The sequence below is a fragment of the Muscardinus avellanarius genome (assembly GCF_963383645.1).
Source record: "Muscardinus avellanarius genome assembly, chromosome: 21".
NCBI classification, from domain to species: domain Eukaryota; kingdom Metazoa; phylum Chordata; class Mammalia; order Rodentia; family Gliridae; genus Muscardinus; species Muscardinus avellanarius.
This window is the reverse complement of record NC_137807.1, coordinates 23441212-23454153: the sequence shown is the minus strand read 5'-3', so window position 1 is coordinate 23454153 and position 12942 is coordinate 23441212. Positions and strand designations below refer to the sequence as shown.

At 54.8% G+C, this 12942-nt stretch overlaps 1 gene segment (V, D, J or C); it reads right to left on the bottom strand.

Moving 5' to 3' along the window:
• Nucleotides 1–9468: 9468 nt before the first annotated feature.
• Nucleotides 9469–10163, bottom strand: LOC308278188 (immunoglobulin lambda variable 3-9-like). The segment is given in 2 exons: nucleotides 10118–10163; nucleotides 9469–9779 (listed from the first exon to the last, which is right to left on the bottom strand).
• Nucleotides 10164–12942: the final 2779 nt, after the last annotated feature.

The window sequence follows — 12942 nt, the reverse complement described above, 5'->3', positions numbered from 1 at the left end:
ATGCCCCTGGCCCCAGGGGTAGCCCCTCTGCTCTCTATGGTCCTGCCTCCTCAGGACCAAGGAAGGGCTCTGGTTACCATGGAAACATGAGCACAGGCTTTTGGAGGAGGATTTGGCAGGGTGACCCTAGGCTTCTTGCTCCTGTGTCTGGGATTGTGGGGCATCTGCAGAGAGGTATCAGGGCTAGCCACATGGAGACAGAGGCCCAGGGATGGCTTCTCTGGGTGCCCTGTGGGTGAAAGTCAAGTGGGTGGTGTTGGCTGCTGAGCCCTAGACACAGACAGCAGAGCAGCCTCCCAGCCGTGAGGTCTGACGATTGAGATTAGCAGAGACAGCAGGAGCCCGTGATTAGCAAATCTCTCTCCATCCTGGACTTTCTTACCCCTCCACACACAGGTGCCATGAACAGAAGGAGAGGTCTAGGGCTTCCTCCTCCCCACACGGCAGGGCCTGCAGGAGTCTAGTGCAAAGCCCTCCTCCTTCCCACGTCACCCCTCCAACAACCACCAACAGTGAGTGCAGACTTTATGTAGAAAGAAACAAAGTGAACTGTGTCCTAAATACGTGTGCTCTGTGACCTGTGGAGGGATGGGGACGGAAGCTTCACATTCTGTTCATGTCTCACACACAGCTTGTGTTTACAAGGCGAGCTCGGACGCAGTGTGGGCACAGCCGAGACGCACAGGGATCCATCTCTCACTGTGGTTCCTTCAACGTCATCTGTGTCCAGTGCCCACGTCCTCTCCAGGGGTCTGTGGACAGCCCGTCATCAGGTCCCACCTACCCTGTGGGACTCCGTGTCCAGTGCTCACGGGCCATCTCCCTGCTGAGCACCAGGACCTGGACCTAGACCATCCCGTGAACATGGCCTCCTGTGTATGAGGAACCTGATAATACTGAGTGGACAGAGTGAACCCAGGCCCCCTAAACACGCTCCACATACTACACAAATGCACACAGGCCACAGGACGCACCCACCGGCCTGGTCAGAGGGTCCCTGCTGAGATTCGTGGAAAGCAGCCAGATCCCAGGGAGAAGAGCCAATGCCCAGCAGCAACAAGGCCAGGCAGGGGAGCCATGGCCGTCCCTATGATGGAGCCAGAGGGCGTCACAGCCCGGGAGAGAGTCCCAGGAGGACCCACTGAGGTCTGGCCATTTCCTCTAGAGTGTGGGTGGCGATCAGGCAGTGCTGGGCCTGAGTGTCTGTGGAACCTTCACCCTCAAGGTAACAGCATTAAAGGCTGACCTCTTAGGCAGGGGTTAGTCCTAAGGGCCCTTCTCTCGTGGAAGGCACGGAGGGTTGGATGCCTAAAAGTGTGCGGACAATACCAGCTGGTACTGTGGGATCTTTCTGCTCACAGTCTCTAGAAGACGCAGCTGGAGGACACTCCTGACACACTGACTCTGCTGGTGCAGGGCCTTGGACTCCAGCTTGTAGAACTATTAGTAAGGAATTCATGTTCCTTACTACTGAGAATAATTCATGATCCTTACAAATAATAAAACAGTGGAGGTTTCCTTATTTTGTACTTTATTTTTATATTTGTTACCAGGGATTGAAGCTGGGGCATTCCACTTCTCAGCTCCATCCCCAGCCCTGGCATTGGTCCTTAGCTGGCTTTCAGTGTAGACAGAGTTGTTCTTTTTTTTTTTTTTATTGGTGCACTGTATTCATACATCATAGTAGGATACATACTTTTGTAGACATACATGCACACTTTTCCCAGTCAGCCCCCACCCAATCCCCACCCCATTCTCTCCCTATCCCTCCCTCCCATGCTTGGCTTAGTAGTTGACATCTAGTATTATGGCAATTTATCTAAAATTAAAAATGATAATCTCACATAACAGTTTCATTTGTCTGATACCAAGCTTTTGATGACTTAAAGATAACATTTCAATATTTCTTTTTGCTTTCTTTCTTACCAGAGAATATTTTTTTCTATTTTTTAGGTGAAACTATCATATATTTATATATTTATTTTTCAGAAAAAAATCTATCCTAATATGGAATATGGAGTCTAGGTACCCAAAACGATCTTGAAAAAGAACAAAGCTAGAAGATATATATTTTCTGATTTCAAACCATATAAAGCTACAATAATTGAAACAGTGTAGTACTATTCTAAAGGCAGATATATAAACCATTGGAGTTAAATAAAAGCCTAGAGCTAAATTCTTCCCTATATTGTCAAGTTATTTTTGACAAGGTTTCCACGAACATTTGGTGGTAGAAATGATAATCTTTTAACTAAATATTGTTAAAAAATAATAATTACATGGAAAAGAATAAAATTGGACCCTTACCTAATCCCATATACAAATATTAACTCAAAATAGATAATAGACCTAAATATAAATCTTAAGACTATAAACTTTTAGGAGAAAATCTGGGTCATAAAACCTCACAACATTGAAATTGGCAGTGATTTCTTGGTTATGATTTCAATGGCACAGGTAACAGAGGAGTATACAGACTCCCTAAAAAATAAAAAAAAATTGTATATCCAAAGACAATGTAAACAGAGTTAACAGTTACTAATAGAATGGGATAAAATATTTCCAATTGCTATATCTGAAGGTATATTAATATCCCAACTAGAAATCCTAAAAATTAACAACAATAAAGGCAAGCAATACCATTTAGAGATACGTAAAAGACTAACATAAATAATGAATCTCCACAGATAACCAGTCTTAGTTGTCTGTTGGATGGAAAATCTTGTTTCTCTGGTTCTTGTGTGTGTTACCTATTTCTTCTTTGTAGTTAATCTCTTTGAGTATTTTCTCTAGCGCTGGTTTTGAAGACATAAATTCCTTCAGTTTCTGTTTGTCGTGGAAGCTTCTTATTTTTCCATCTAATTTGATAGAAAGTTTTGCTGGGTAGGAAATTTTTGGCTGGAAGTTGTTTTCTTTCAGAGTTTGGAATATGTTACTCCAAGCCCTTCTGGCTCTCATGACTTGGTTTGGGAAGTCTGGAGTGATTCTAATTGGTTTGCCTCTGAATGTCACTTGGCCCTTTGTTTTTGTTGCCTTTAAGATTCTCTGCTTGGCTTCCACATTGGTCATTTTGACAATTATGTGGCGTGGGGATCCTCTTCTCCGATCCTGTCTAAAGGGAGTTCTATAAGTTTCCTGGACCTTTGTATCAACCTCTTGCTCTATGTTTGGAAAATTTTCTGCTATTACTTCTTTGAAGAGATTGTTGATCCCTTTGGTTTCACTTTCTTTTCCCTCCTCTATTCCAATTATTCTTAGGTTAGCTCTCTTAAAATGGGCCTATATTTCCTCAATATCAGATTCCTGTTGTCGGATATTTTTTTCTAGATTAGAAACTATGAGTTCATTTTTGGATTGCTCATCTTCTAAGAGCGAGATTCTGTTCTCCATGTGTTCTAATTGGTTGTTTGTGCTTTGAATTGAGGCCTTTACTTCATTAATTGCATCCTTTATCTCTTTTTGGCTCTCTCTGAATTCTTTTCGAAGCACCTCTATTATTTCTACAGTTATTTTCCTGATTTGATCTTCTAGAAATCTCTGATGTTCTGTTTTATCGGGTTCTGATGTTGTGGGGTTGTGAGCATTAATTGCTCCAGTATTATTCCTCTTTCCCATGATTTCCGATGTTTGTGCCTTCTCTGGGTTCTTCCCTTGGGTCACTATGACTTCCCTTAAGGTGTTCTGGATCTCGAGTCAGTAGTATCTCGGACCCCACTACTCCTTTACTGGGTTTTATCACAGAGTCTCCGACCCAGAGAGTCGATAGAGGCTGCTTTAGACTGTGGGGGGTGCCAGGTTGCACGTTCTCCTATGGTGTGATATCTCTGCCACCGCCCCTCCCCCACTGGGTCAAGTCCCAGGGAGTACAGTACTGGGATTTCTCCTCTGTGGCCCGCAATTTGACTCCCTGTTCTTGAGTACGCAGATGTAGCTGTACTGGCCTCGCTGAATTCGCTGCTGCTGCCGCCAGTGGCAATATGGCGCCGCTGCTACGCCCTCGGCTATGGGGCTGGTGTTTTTCTTCTTGATTTTGATTTCTACTCTGAATCCCTGCAGCGTGTGCTGAGCTCGGCCACTGGGAGCTTTAGATGCTCTCTGCGCGGAGAAATCCCGCCTGGCTGTTCCGCAGCAGCTCACCTCGGCTTGCTGTAGCCATCCCGTGAATTCGCCGGTGCCGCCGGCAGTATGGCGCTGCTGCCGCGTCTGCCGCGTCCTCGGGCGCAATGTCGGTTATCTCCTCTGTGGCTCTGTTCTCAGTCCGCTTTCTCTCTGGAGCCTGGTGATTTTTTGTTTCACTGGTGATGGTGTTTTCTGGCTATGAAAGGCGCTGATTTTGTGGTAATGGAGATTTGTTGTTAGCAGGGCTCTTAAGCCCCGCTTTTCTCGGTCGCCATCTTCCCGGAAGTCCAGAGTTGTTCTTGTCCAACTGTGCCTGGATTCCCCCACAGGGTGGATTAAACCCAATGGGCTCCTTCCTGGCAAACAGTGCTTGGTGTGTCTGACTGTGTCCTTATGTTATGGAGCTAGGAATGAGGGATCCAGGGGAACTTTTGAATGTCTGCACGGGGGAGTCAGGAGAAGAAACACATCTTTCTAACTGTAGCCCGGCCTCCGAGGTCCCTCATGGCCAATTGTGGACAGCCTGCTCTGTAGACCCGGCGTCCTGCGGGCCGATCTGAGATGGAGGACAACACTCAGTGTCTACACAGCAGAGAGGAGGCCCCGTGGCAGAAGGAGAAGGACCCGTGAGCCGCAGTTGATCGCTGAGCTTTCCCGGCTCTGGGCTGAGGCCCTCTAGGGCTTCTTAACTTAGGGCCGGCCCCGGGCTCATGGCCTCACACAGCCAGGAGACTGAAGCTCTCTGAGGACGGAAAGGAACAGGGAGGCAGTTTTCTGCTCACTCAGCACCTTCCAGGGCGGCCTCTGTGAGCGGCCAGAGTCTGAGTGGGGTGGGTAGGAGCTCAGCCCTGGAGGGGCTCCGGGTCAGCCCCCGGGTCCTCTGCACGGGGCTCTCTGCTCAGGACACCGGGCTCCAAGGGTATGGGTGTCAGGGCTGAGAGCTGAGCAGCTCCAGGGCTGGACGTTGAGGAGATCCGACATGGAGTGGCCACAGAACACACAGGGCCACCCAGGGACCGTGACCACGGAGGACGTCTCCACCCTCCTGGTCTCCACTGGTCCAGCCTCCCTCTGCTTGCTCTGGCTCACAGTAGACCAGACACGCTGTCCTGCTGACTCTCCCTCAGTCCTCCCGTGTCCACCTGGGCCAAGGGCGGCTGGAGGCTGGAGGAGGCGCAGCTGGGGAGGATGTGGGTGGCTTTGCAGATGTGTCCTGCTGCGTCTCAGTGCTCCTGGGGCCGGCGACGCGGGACGCAGGCAGGGAGGGTTTGTGTCTCTCTTCACCATCTGTCTCTGTCACTGTGGATTGAGTACCATCGCTGTTTTCTGAGGAACAGTAATAGTCAGCCTCGTCCTCGGCCTGGACTCTGCTGATGGTCAGCGTGGCTGTGGTCCCTGAGCTCGACCCAGAGAATCTCTCTGGGATCCCCGCGGGCCGCTTGCTATCATTGTAAATCACAAGCACAGGGGACTGTCCTGCCTTCTGCTGGTACCAATATGCGTAGTATTTTGGCAGGGCATCTCCAGAGCAGGTGATTGTGGCCGTCCCCCCGGGGGCCACCGACAAAGCTGGCGGGCGCTGAGTGAGCTCGTAGGAGAACACAGAGCCTGCAAGAGAAAAGGGGAGAGGGCGCTTCATAACCCGGGACCATCCAGGGCCTCCCTCTCTCCATCCTGGGAGGAGACAGGAGGTAGGGCAGCCTGGGGAGGCCATGCCTGGGGACGGGGCTGAGGAGGTCACCTGTGCAGAGGGTGAGGAGGAGAAGGAGCAGGGTGCAGGCCATGGCGGAGCTGCCCCACAGCCCTGTGTGCAGCACAACCTGGCTCCAGGGCCGCTGTTGTACCCTCTGAGGCCTTTGGAGGCAGTGGTGATGGGGGTTATGCAAATTTGTCCTCTCCTGGCTCCTCCCTGGTCCTGGGGACCATTTTCACCAGCTGTGTGGGGAGAAGAGACAGAGGCTGGTGGAGACCCACGCCCTGCAGCTGCTTCTCAGGGCAGAAATCCAGCCTTGGTCTCAATCCCCGGGTCACAGTCACCCCCAAGTGATCACTCAGGACCACTGTCCCCACTCACCAGGGCTGTGGGTGTCCTGGCTCAGGTCAGAGGGCTGTTGACTCTGCTGGAGCCCGGTGGCAGAGCGGGGCCCTCTAGAGACCACCTGACTGGGTGGGCTCCCCTTTCCTGCAGGATCAGCCTCGTTACCCTGGCCCAGGCCCCCCAGGCATTGCTCTGTGAGGTCCACTGAGCCCAGCTCCTGCCAGAGCGCTGGACACCATGACATGCTGACTGACGCTCAGGATTGGGCACTGCCACACAGGTCCAGGATGGACTGTGCTGACGTCCAGCCCACGGGCCGTGCCCTGCACACCCTGCTGACCCAGGCTGGCCCCCTCCTGGGCTCCCCTGGGCAGCACCAGCCTGTGTCCTGGCTGCAGCGCCTGGGTCTCTGCTGCCCCCTGCTGGTGGAGGAGGCTCAGCACGGCGCTGCCCTCTCAGGGTGACCCCAGGCCCCTGGTTCAGAGCTGGGGGCAGGGCGTCCAGCCCACCCACGGCCAGCTGCCCCCTGCCTCTTCAGCAGAGGAGGGAGGCGGTGCCAGTGGCCTCAGTGGACAGTCCGGTTCCAGAGACCCTGTCCCTGTGAAAGTCCCCACCGTTGTGCTTGGTGTGAGTCAGAGATGGAGAGAAAACTGTGTGTGCAGCTCTTCACAAACACACAATCCAGAGGAACAGGTGAGGTGCTCTCTATGGAGCCTGGATCTGCGTTTGTGGCCGGGAGGGCAGGGTGCTGTAGGAGTAGGGGTGTGGGCAGCTCGAGTCCACACAGATAGCTGCTGTCCCCATTACAGCCTAGCTGCAGGTGGAGGAGCACGGGGCTGAGCCAGATGAGCGCTAGAGCGGCCATGCTGGGCTGTGGGCTGGCAGGGCTGGCCTGGCTCCCGTGTTTCTTTGCCTGTCCTCTGTGCCCTTTCTCCTGAGCAGCTGAGCGGCAGGTGCCTCAGGCCACCTCCCCTGGGCAGCTGAGTCACAGGAGCTTCAGGGCTCAGGGAGAAGAGACCGTGGAATATTCTCCTGGTCCTACCGCGCAGCTCCCTGGGGGGTTCTCGGGTCAGGCCCAGGCTCAGGCCCAGGCTCCTGCGGACTGAACTGTGGCGGTGGGCCAGGTCCTGTCTGCTGAGCCTGTTGGGCCTCAGTCTCTGTTGGAGCCCACAGCTGGGCAGGGCCCCCTCCTCCATCACCCTCCTGGTTCAAGGAGCCTCTTGGTGGGCTGAGCTCCTGAGGTGGGGGCTGCTGTGCCTGGCTGCAGGGAGCCATCAGCACCTCCTCTGGGCCTCAGTGACCCGCAGAGACAGACCCTCCCTGCAGCTAGGGAAGAAACATGGCAGGGACACTATTTCATTAGAATAGGGAAGGAGCTGGGTATGGTGTGCATGCCTGGAATCCCAGTACTTGGGAAGCTGAGACTGGGGAATGGCTGGTTTGAGGACAGCCTCTGCAAGTAGTGAGATTCTCATCAACCTACACAGACAGTTTCAAATAAAAGTAAACTAGGGTTGAGGGTGTAGATCAGGGGTAGAATACCTTTGGATGAGAACCCCAAGTCTACAAAAAAAAAGAATATATATTGAACAAATTAACCGCCAATGTGCGGTTTCTCTCTTGAATTGCTGCAGGAATTTATGTATGTATGTATGTATGTATGTATGTATGTATGTATGTATTGGTGGTACAAGGGTTCTTAGAAGCCCTTCTACCTCTGGGCTACACTCCCAGACCTATTTTTATATCTTTATTTGGAAACAGGGTCTCTTAAGCCAGCATGGCTGGGTTCGTACCTGCCCGATTCTCCTGTCTCTGCCTCCCAAGCGCGGGGATTACAGGCATGCGCCACCACACCCGGCCGAGCTGCAGGCTTTTAAATGGGTGTGTCGGTTCTGTGCACCTGATATTCATGACAAGCTCACCGCTGAAGACAAGACAGGATGCAGGAATGTCTAACAGGCTTTTCTCCTGCCCAGTTGGAGCCTGTGATTTCTTTTTGACTCGTGGTCATATCCCACGAGTCCGAGGACGGAGCAGGTCAGGGCAACGGGTGATGGAGGTGCTCTGGCTACGTGCAGGGGCCACAGGTGGCCTCCGGTGCAGCAGCAGGAGGAGACAAGATGGCCTCAGCTGAGAGGGTCATCAGAGTCCTGCCGGGAGCATTGAGGGTCCCCAGGCTGTCGCAGACCCCTCCCACTGTGAGGCCCTGAGGTGCTGCTGCCAATGGCTTTGTCGCACATGGGCAGGAAGCAGCTCTGGCCCAGGTTAGGCTGGGCTCCTCTGCAGCCCTGGCTTGGAGCAGGGAGGCTCTGCACAGAGGGGGCAGACAGAGGGGAGGCCATGAGGGGGGAGGCAGGGGATGGGGAGAAGGGTCCTGAGGAGGGAGGAGGAGCCCGGGCACTGCTGGGTGGAGCTGGAACAGGCAGGGCCAGGCCGCCATGCCTTCCTGACCTCAGTCCTGTCAGGGCCGCCCTGGACCTGGGATGGCCTCCCCTCCACCCAGACCCCACCCCACCTCACCTTTGGGGACCCTCACGCTCATTTCTATCCCTAGAAAGGAGTCCTGCAGCTCCGCAAGGGGCTGACCCAGGACCTCACCCTACATGGAGGCCTGTGTGTCTGCTTCCCTCTGGGATGGCAGCTCCCCGCCCCTGACCCATCATCACTGTCCTGAAAGTGTGCTGGTCTGAGGACGGAGGTCCCCTGTGTCAGCGTCACTGTTGGACCCAGGACCGCGTGCCCAGGAGCCTGAGGGTGAAAACCGTAACTCAGTCGCTCCTCATCCAGCCCATTCCTGAGAACCTGCGTACAGGTTGGCAGCCGCCTGTAGTGAAGAAACACCTCTCACCTGGGCAGGCAGGAAGCTTGTCTAAGACATCTGCCAATCACGACCCCACGCAGGACATCCTGTGCCCCAATATCCACCAACTTCACTGCATCACAGACGATCCCCAGTCCCAGTCTGTTCCTTCCAGACCTGCTTTAACCCTCCAGTGCACAAGCCCCAGGCTAGAACCATCCCCGCCGCCCTTCTGAACCACAGCGAACACCCCATCACTGTGGATTCCCCTGAAGCTTAAGACCCAGGGGCCTGGAACTCACAGGTGGCCCTGGAAGGGGCAGCTCAAGTCAACTCAGGTGACCTGCTCAGGTCTCAGGGCATCAGTGGAGAGGGCAGGACTGTCCCACTGTTTAGGAATATGTGGCAGGGGCCAGCGCCCCCTGTGGCTGGGGCTCCTGTGCTGTGAGCTGCAGGGAGGGGCCGCGGGCCAGGCTGGGGCAGTTTGGGTCTCACTTCCCCCTGGGCCTTAGTCACTGTGAGCTCCAGTACTGCCGTCCCACACCTGACAGTAGTAGTCAGCCTCGTCCTCGGCCTGGGCCCCGCTGATGGTCAGGGTGGCCGTGTTCCCCGAGTTGGAGCCAGAGAATCGGTCAGGGATGCCTGAGGGCCGCTTGCTATCAGTATAGATGACCAGCACAGGGGCCTGTGGTGGCTTCTGCTGGTACCAGTGCACATATTTACTTCCAATGTTGTTACCCCCACAGGTGATCCTGGCCGTCTGTCCCAAGGTCACGGACACCGAGGAGGGCTGAGTCAGCTCATAGGAGGCCACGCAGCCTGCGGGCAGAGGATAGGAGTTATGTGCAGGTGAAGAAGGAACAATCCCAGGAGCCCCCTCTCTGGGCCTGGCTCAGCTTCAGGGATTCACTGGGCACAGAGATCACCCTCCATCAGCCTCCCCACCAGCTCGCCATGGGCTTGGCTGGAGCATGGAGCCTTGACACAGGAGCAGTCCTGCCCCGTGTCCTGGCAACCCCAGCCCCTAAGGCTCACACAACCAGTGAGCCCAGGGTGGGGAGGTCAGCCCCAGCCCCCAGCCCCATCCTGCACAGGTCTGAGCCCCTGCCCACACAGGCCGGCCCTGCTGAGCTGGCTGGGTGGTCTCTAGACAGCACCTGCGCAGTGAGCCAGGAGTCCCAGGAGGAGGGGGGTCCAGGCCATGGTGCATGTGCAGGCTGCTCCCCAGGCCAGGCTGGGCTGCCTTCCCCCTGGCCTCTCTTATCCCCTGCTGGAGAGAGCTGCCTCTATGCAAATCAGCCCAGCTCAGGAGGCTGAAGGAGGAGCCTGGTGGAGTCTGGGGCAATGCTCAGTCCAGGGCACAGGAGGAGAGGGGGACCCTGCACACAGCACCCAGCTTATGGGGCCCTCCTGTGCCTGCTGGCCCCACAGTCCAGGTGACCTCCACTCCATGGTGTCTGTCCACTCTCCTGATGCCCTGGCCATACAGAGCCCAGAGGGGACGTGTCTGTGTCTTTCTTGCAGCCTGGAGTCCTGGCCTGGGTGACCTGTTTTTGCCCAGAGGGTCCTGGGAGGGACAGGGCTGACCTTGTGACTGTCCTGGCAGGAAGCCCATCACCTTGCTGAGTGGAATCCTGGCCCAGGAGGGAGGTGAGCCATCTTGGTGTGAGGCTGCAGGGCTTCTCTCAGTGAGTTTCCAGCAGAGTCCAGGTGTTCAGGAGTTTAAGCTCCGTTCAGAGGTCCCTTCACCACAGAACAGTGACCGCTGACCCCAGTCTCCACGTGACAGCCAGACACGGGGGCAGCAGGGTCCTGTCAAGATCACACAGCTCCTGAGTGGAGCCAGACGAAATCCTACGGTGTCCATGTGCACACGAACTGTTGACAGAGCCTTGGCGTGTGCTGTGCGCTGTGCAGCCTGTAACTCCACATACTCAGAGCCCAGGAAACAGGATCTCAGGGACGAGATGAGTGTGGAAACTTGGAGGAGCCTGTCTCTAATAAAAGTTAGGATGTAGCTCAGAGATAGAGAGCACCCGAGTCCAATTCTCACTAGGAAGGAAGGAAGCAGGAAAGAAGGAAGGAGGAAGGAAGGAGGGAGGGAGGGAGGAGGAAGGAAGGGAAGGAAGGAAGGAAAGGAGGGAGGAAGGAGAAAGGGAGGGAAGGAAGGAAGGAAGAGAGGGAGGAAAGGTCGGAAGGGAGGAAGGAAGGAAGGAGGAAGGGCTTCCATTCACAAACCTATCAAATCACCCACTAAGCCAAACATGAGGAGAGGGAGAAGGGGGGAATGGGGTGGGGTTAGGGAAGGGCTGAATGGATGATGTATGCGTGTGTCTCTGCCATCGTGGACTCCTTAAGATGATGACTACAGTTCACCAAAAATAAAAGGGCAAGATCCCCTGAGGCCCAGCCCACCCATCCCCAGGGCCTGGGCAGGCGGGTCTCTGCTGCCCTCTGGTGGTCACATCACACAGGGCCTGGGAGGCTCAGGTGTCCTGGGTACAGATGAGATTGACAGCAGGCTGTAAGGGTGTGGCTCCCTGATCCCTACACCTGGCCCCAGGGGTAGCCCCTCTGCTCTCTGTGCCCTGCCTCCCCAGGACCAAGGAGGGGCTCTGGTTACCATGGAAACACGAGCACAGGGTTTTGGAGGAGGATTTGGCAGGGTGACCCTAGGCACATTGCTCCTGTGTCTGGGATTGTGGGGCATCTGCAGAGAGGTATCAGGCCACAGGGAGACAGAGGCCCAGGGATGGCTTCTCTGGGTGCCCTGTGGGTGAAAGTCAAGTGGGTGGTGTTGGCTGCTGGGTCCTAGACACAGACAGCAAAGCAGCCTCCCAGGCACAGTTTCTGACAATTGAGATTACCAGAGACAGCAGGAGCCCATGACTAGCAAATCTCTCTCCATCCTTGACTTTCTTACCCCTCCACACACAGGGGCCATGAACAGAAGGAGAGGTCTAGGGCTTCCTCCTCCCCACACGGCAGGGCCTGCTGGAGTCTAGTGCAAAGCCTTCCTCCTTCCCATGTCACCTCTCCAACAACCACCAACAGTGAGTGCAGACTTTATGTAGAAAGAAACAAAGTGAACTGTTTCCTAAATACGTGTGCTGTGTGACCTGTGGAGGGATGGGGACAGAAGCTTCACATTCTGTTCATGTCTCACACACAGCTTGTGTTTACAAGGCGAGCTCGGACGCAGTGTGGTCACAGCCGAGACGCACAGGGATCCATCTCTCACTGTGGTTCCTTCAACGTCCTCTGTGTCCAGTGCCCATGTCCTCTCCAGGGGTCTGTGGACAGCCCGTCATCAGGTCCCACGTACCCTGTGGGACTCATTGTCCAGTGCTCACAGGCCGTCTCCCTGCTGAGCACCAGGACCTGGACCTAGACCATCCCGTGAACATGGCCTCCTGTGTATGAGGAACCTGATAATACTGAGTGGACAGAGTGAACCCAGGCCCCCTAAACACGCTCCACATACTACACAAATGCACACAGGCCACAGGACGCACCCACCGGCCTGGTCAGAGGGTCCCTGCTGAGATTCGTGGAAAGCAGCCAGATCCCAGGAGAAGAGCCAATGCCCAGCAGCAACAAGGCCGGGCAGGGGAGCCATGGCCGTCCCTATGACGGAGCCAGAGGGCGTCACAGCCCGGGAGAGAGTCCCATAGGACCCACTGAGGTCTGGCCATTTCCTCTAGAGTGTGGGTGGTGATCAGGCAGTGCTGGGCCTGAGTGTCTGTGGAACCTTCACCCTCAAGGTAACAGCATTAAAGGCTGACCTCTTAGGCAGGGGTTAGTCCTAAGGGCCCTTCTCTCATGGAAGGCACGGAGGTTTGGATGCCTAAAAGTGTGCAGACAATACCACCTGATACTGTGGGATCTTTCTGCTCACAGTCTCTAGAAGACGCAGCTGGAGGACACTCCTGACACACTGACTCTGCTGGTGCAGGGCCTTGGACTCCAGCTTGTAGAACTA